Genomic DNA, 6692 nt, shown 5'->3' with positions numbered 1-6692 from the left:
GAAAAAACATGCCTGGATGGTAGATGAACCTACATGCCATTTTTTAGTTCACCTTTGAGGGTGCTAAATGAAAAAAAAAAAAAAAAGTTAAAATGAAAAAAAAAAAAAAAAAAAAAATCAGTTATCTGAGCGAAGCATACTTAACGTCACTAAGCGTATAAAATTAACTCAAGGCCCATTTGAGAGGGAAACCCAGAAGAAGTATGAAGGCACTGAGAGTCTATAAAGATCTGACTTGGGATTTGAAATGAAAACTCAAATAAAAAGTTTTCTTTTTTGTTAAAAAAAGAAAACTCAGAAAACCTCTCATTTTTTACAAAAATTCTAGTTATAATAAATGCTATTCAAACCAGGAAAACCATGTACAGATGATTTACGATCGTAAACATGAAAACCGCCCATCTAAGCCCCTACACCCAATGATAAGAACAAGGGGGAACTGCGTCCAGCGCTGTTTCAAAAGTCAGTCCTCTTTATTATTTACATGATGTTTCTACATGAGCTACAACCAACCTCTATAAAGTTGGCTCAAGTTTTCAAAGCACACAACTGGAATCCTAGCAACTAGAAACTAGAGGACCAGAAGTTCAAAGCCAACCTTAGCTACACAGAAGGATCAGCACCATTCTAAACTGTATGAAACCCTGGGCTTTGTTGTTGTTTTGCTTTTTTGGAATTTTATTTGGTTAGCTGGTTGGGGTTTTTATTTTTGTTTTGTTTTGTTGTTGTTGTTGTTGTTGTTGTTTATTGTTTGCTTTGTTTTGTTTTGAGACAAGACCTTTCTACATAGCCCTGATTGTCCCGAAATTCACAACACAGACCAAGCTGACCTTGAACTCACAGAAATCTGCTGGCCTCTGCTTCCCAAGTGCTGGAATTAAAGTAATTAAAAATATACTCAAGAAGGTTGGAAAGACTGTTCGGCAGTTAAAGAGCACTTGCTGATCTTGCAGAGAATCCAGATTTGCTTTCCATTACCTACAGAGCTTACAACTGCCCATAACTCCAGTTCCAACAGAAGCAGCACCCTCTTTTGGTCTGTGTGGACATCAGGCACCCACATGGTACACATACATACGTGCAGGCAACATAATCACACACATAAAAAGTCAACCTTTAAAAATATACAAAAAAAGGTTCTGTGAATTAATTTTCTACTACTGATTCACCATCTATCAGATATAATGTAAATATGTGGTGTGTATGTGTATTCCCTTCTATCTCATACAAAATACATGTAGTTTATAGAAAAACTACCCTCAAAAAGTTATAACTGTCAATTTTTTCAAGATTTATTAGAGATAGTTCTCCTATTTCATTTCTAGCTTACTTGTGGCCTCTCAGTAACTACCTACTAATAGGTGCTATAGTGGCCATGTCCTTTAGTTAATGACACACAGCAGTCATTCAAGCTTAGATTTTAGTTTGGGACACTGCCCAGAGAGACAAATGATAGAAATCTTATGAATATTAAGTTACTGCTAAAACATAGTACTCCCCAAGGATGCTCTGTCTACAATCTGTGAAGGAATCATACAAACCCCTATTTATTCAGGTCTTCCAAAGAAGCTAGAAATGTTTGTGTGGGAAGGGGAAAGGAACAGAGCTAAGAGTAGATTTGCTGACTCTTAAAAGTTCAGCCCTGAGATTCCAAGATTCTATAAAAGAGCAGTGAATTAGGGTTTGGCTAGTTTTTGCTGACTATGGAAGCCAGAATAAACATTGACTTGCGGCTTTTAAATCTGTGAGAGTACCCAGTGGTTAGATACAGCAACTCTAATCTGGAGAGAAAACAAAACAAAACAAAAAACAAACAAGCAAAAGCAAATGTTTCTAAATAAAGGTGGGGCGGAGGGAAGAGGCACATTTCCTCTGTCTCCTCCAATAAACACTCCAGAGAAGCAACATGTGGCCCGATGAGAATGAGCTCCACAAACTTCTGCTGCCTTATTGAAAAAAGAAAAAAAATCAACTAGCAATTCATATTTTTCAAGAATGTTTACCCACAGCTATCTCAGTCCAAGTAAAGAAAAAGCCCTTGCTTTACTGTGGAAAGGAAACAAAAATCAAACCTCCCACTATGTAAAATATGAGCCCTGCATTCCTAAATAATATGGCAAAGATACAGCCTCTGCAGGTCACCAGCCACAGCATTACAGAGTGCCGATTCAGAGCAGAACTAAATGCTAAGCGTAACTACACAGAACTGCTAGTTATGGAGAAAATTTACCAATAACTATTTTAGTTGAGGGCTGCCTTCTCGTCGTGACTATTTTTAGTTGAAAGTGTGTGGTTGGGTAAGCCCATGTGGATATGGTTCTGATTTTTTTTAATGTCTATTTTTTACATTCTGGTCACTGGTTAGGTTTTCGATTCTTTAGAACTGGTAATTTGAAAGAAGTAAACCACAAGAACATTACATTAAAAAGCAGAAGACGCCAGGCTCACCAACTCAGGTCAGCTGAGTCCTCACAAATCTAAAGACGGTCCCTCTCGCCCAGACTCGCACGTAACATGAAATGTACACAAACAAAATGTCCTAAAGCCGTGTCTCCAGGTATAGCAAACTTCCAAGGTCCCTTATTTTTCTGTCTGCAGTTATTTTGGGGTGGGGGGTGGGTATCCGTTCCTGGAAAGCTCCAAATGGGTTTCTTTCTAATTGGACCTAAGAATTCGGATTTTAAAGATCCATAATCAGTTATCATAAGACATCCCACAGCAGCTTACATTTCTTACACAGAAACGTGTCACTGAAAATCTATTGCACAGCAGTACTTTGGATTCCTTTTAACAGTCCCCCTCTCATTAGACTTCAAGAGAGCTAATGGCTCAATGCAGCCACATTTTTTTTTCTTGCACACAGTGTCCTACTTCTACTAGAGGTAAATGACTGAAGAACTGTTAGGACTAGATCCTTCTTAAAGGGGATCGTTTTAAAGGAGAGGGACCGTCCTCTCCTGTTAATGAGCAGCCTCTTGTTCTCAATAGGCAGTTTGCAAGCAAGACCACTGCTGTCTTCAATGGGAATTCTGCCCCAGAAGTGGAGAAGACAGAATAGGATTAAACTGGGCAAACTTCACACCACTGCTGCAACTCCTCCAGTTCTCCAAAGGGTACAAAGACCTCTGAGGTTTGATGGCGGCTCTCAAACCAAATTATTGAAATGACCGCCCTAGCCCCAACAGGTGACATAGCCTTTCTCTCTCTCTCTCAAAGTTATGTCAAACTAGCAACCTAAGGGGGTTGCTGGTGCCTACCAAGATCCAGGATAACATTGCAAGGCAGCCTACCAGTGGCTGCAAGGCAAACCAGAGATTTCTCACAGCAGGAGCCTGCAAACAAACTGAATAGCACAGGAAAACCTGTACAAGCACTGCGACTTCTAAACTCCATCTCCCACAGCCAAGAAACGGATTGAGTTTTCCTCAAATCCACGGGAATGTCTGACAGACTAGACTAAAATGTTATTAATGCAGCGTTATAAGGCAATGAAGAATACAGACATAATGAACTCCCACAAAGAAAGAAAGAAAGAAAGAAAGAAAGAAGAGAAGAGAAGAGAAGAGAAGAGAAGAGAAGAGAAGAGAAGAGAAGAGAAGAGAAGAGAAGAGAAGAGAAGAGGAGAGGAGAGGAGACAGGAAGGACTGAAGAAAAAAATGAGTGGAGAAAACTGAGACCATTTTTGTTTTGTTTTGTAGCTAATCACAGAAACAAGAACATACTGCCCTGCACACCCCACATTTTACATGCAACAAAGTTCAAGAAACAGAGAGAATCTTGATTCCCAAAGGAGGAAATATAAGTACAACTCCCCTAAATGCCACCGTGCCTACCACTCTCCCAGGAACCTTAAAAATCAGGGACAGCTGTTCAGGTGACAGATTTACTGAAGGGTTTCCTCATTTTGTAAGGAAGGCTCCACGGAGACCACTCCCCAAAATAAGACACCGGGGGAAGGGGGCGCTCTTCTAACTTCACTCCAAATAAATAAATAAAACTTGGCCCCGCCTGAGGCTGGCGTCTGGGGACATTTAATGACTAACGTCCACCGCAGACGTCTGGGGTTGAGGATGGGGGATCCCGAGATGCCAACCTCAACGCCATCGACTCGGTTATTTCCTCCTCGTAGCCCTGACCTGCAGCTCACCTAAACTGCTCCCACCCCTCAGCTGCCAGCGCCGAGAAAAAGAAGCCATCGGGGGCGGATGGCCTGGTGTCCGAGCTGGAAGGCTCGCCGCAGAAAACGTGCGAGGGTGTCCTCGGCTCCAGACCGCACAGTGGGCGGCGGGGACAGAGGATCGCCCGCGTTAGCCAGACCTGCGGCGCGCGTGGGGCTGGGTGGCTGGCGGGGCGCGCTCCCTCCCCGACTCCCGCAGAGCCCACGCGCGCCGCGGGCCCGCATCTGGCGACCCTCGGGAGAGAGGGCGCGGCGAGCCCCCGGCACCCAGGATGGAGCCGCACGCCTCGGCAGGGCCGGGGCGCGAGAGCCGGGGGACGCCGCGGCGGTCCCCGCCCGGGAAGGAGAGAGAAGGGCCCGCGGCCGCCCCCTCCCCCGCCCGGGATGGCCGTCCGGGCTTCCTGCCGGGGTCCGCTTCCCGCCTGCAGCGTGTCAGGACCCGGCCCGCCACTCCGCAGCCCGCTCGCCTCCTTACCCGGACACCGCCCCTCTCGAGCTTGCTCGCCCCGGGAACGCGTCCCGTTCCAGCCTCGGACGCCGCCGGCCCTCCGCGCCTGCCGCCTCCACCCTCCTCTGGGTTTCAAATTGAAATTCCCTGACTGGGGCCGTCAGAGAACTCTCCGCGCAAGCCCCGCCCCCTCCTGGCGGAAGCCCCGCCCTCGTCCCCCGCCCGGCACGCCCCGGGCGCGGAAACCCCCGCGGGCAGGCCACGCCCCCACGGCCAAAGCCACGCCCCCGGCGCCGGCTGGCGTGGGAGGGGGGCCTTCCCGAGGGGTTCGCGCGTCTCTCGGGCCCAGTGCCCCGTCGCAGGGGTGCGTTTCGCCTTCGGAGCGACCCTGGAGATAATGACAGCCAGTGCACGTGTGCGAGGCGTTCTTTCTGAGCATCTTGGCCTTAAATGCCCTCTCAACTTCGAAAAGTTCTTTCTTCGGAGTGCTTTCACTAACCAAACCTTCACTGGATGCCTATTTCGTGGTAGACGGTAGAGCAGGTCCAGGAAACCGAATAAGGAAAGCCGGGTCCCCCCTCAGTCTGCAGTGAAAGAAGTGCTTTCACAGGAAAGGCTTGAAAAGAATCCATTTATTCTTCCTGTGGGAGAGGCAGGAGAGATTGGGTAAACCCCGTGGAGGAGAGGCGCTTTGATGCTCAGCCTTACTAGTCAGGATTTCTCCAGGCAGAGAATTGAGAACCTAGCTTGCAAAGTATAATGGGAATAAGGCAGTGACAAAAAAAATTAAAATAAAAAAATACACACGTGATATATATATTATATATATGAATGATATAGATAGATAGATAGATAGATAGATCGTGGTAAATTTTACAGATTAGTACAATTGACCTCAATCTCTTCTACTTATTTCATCCTTTCTGAGCATTGCATGTCAAGCTGTCAGAGTGGCAGCCCACTGCCTCCAGCATCTGCAACCCCACCCTGTGTTCTTCTAGTCATTTGCTTCCTCCCACCTCTAATAAAATCTTTAATGATTCACCTCTGCCAATTTCCTTCCTAAACATTGTAAAATTAGCAAGATCAAATTAACCATCAGTAGCAATGCCTTGGGTGTGGATAATACTTCCCAGGTAATGGCACACATGCAGGTGTTTTATCAGTTGGTCCTTACTATAAAAAGGGTACCTACATCAAAAAGAAAAGAGTTGGGGAAATAAATTACTTGCTAGAATCATCCTTGTAAATAATAAAATTATTGCTATAATAGCATTTGTTGTGTGTCAGAAACTTGAGTTGACTTAGTTGACTTCAGTCCCAGACGCTAAGAACACAAGGAGAGTTTGATAAGCTGTTTAATGAATACTAGAATCCTGATTACATACATTTCTAGCATAAAGAAGGCTTGGAATAATTGGTGTTGCTTTTCTGTTGCTATGAGGAAATGCCTGAAACAGATAACTTTGAAGAGATTTCCTCATGGTGCCATAGGCTTCTGTCCTTGGTCACCCAGTCCTTTACTTTGAATGGGTGGCAAAGTATCACGGCAGGGACCACATTGAGCAAATTGCCTCATGGAATCTGAGAAGCAAGAATTGAGAGACTGAGGTCCTAATATACCTTCCACTGACATATACCCAATGACCTAACCTCCTCCAACTAGGTCCCACATGCAAAGGTTCCTATCTCCCCACAATATCATTAACTGGGAACCAAGCCTTTCAACCCAAGACCTTCAGGGAAATAATTAAGACCTGGTCCACAGAGGCAGCTCCCATAAACCAAACTTCAAGATCCAGTACTTTCCAAGACATTGAAATTAAATATCTGTAATTTGGATTCCATACTAAGAATAAGACATATTTCATTTTTGTTTGAGACAGATGTTCACCATGTTGATCATTGTACTGGCTGGTTTGGTGTGCCAACTTGACTCAAGCTGGAGTTACCACAAAGAAAGGAGCCTCCCTCGAGGAAATGCCTCCATGAGATCCAGCTGTAAGGCATTTTCTCAATTAGTGATCAAGGGGGAGGGCTTATTGTGGGTGGCGTCATCCCTGGGCT

The 6692-nt window shown here is 45.3% G+C and overlaps 1 protein-coding gene across 8 annotated transcripts in view; it reads right to left on the bottom strand.

Annotated features, from left to right (window-relative positions):
- Positions 1-4836, bottom strand: part of Epb41l2 (erythrocyte membrane protein band 4.1 like 2) — a 154731-nt gene extending 149895 nt beyond the window's left edge. For 4 of the 8 annotated variants that reach the window (XM_029482274.1, XM_021174888.2, XM_029482275.1 and 1 more), the window contains exon 1: positions 4653-4836. The gene's annotated coding sequence lies outside the window, so the exon portion shown is untranslated. The remainder of the gene's footprint in view (positions 1-4652) is intronic. The other 4 variants (XM_029482279.1, XM_029482272.1, XM_029482276.1 and 1 more) reach the window with 1 other exon arrangement.
- Positions 4837-6692: the final 1856 nt, after the last annotated feature.

Source organism: Mus caroli, chromosome 10 (assembly GCF_900094665.2).
Source record: "Mus caroli chromosome 10, CAROLI_EIJ_v1.1, whole genome shotgun sequence".
NCBI lineage: Eukaryota > Metazoa > Chordata > Mammalia > Rodentia > Muridae > Mus > Mus caroli.
The sequence above is the reverse complement of the archived record's forward strand: the minus strand, read 5'-3'. Positions and strand labels throughout refer to the sequence as shown.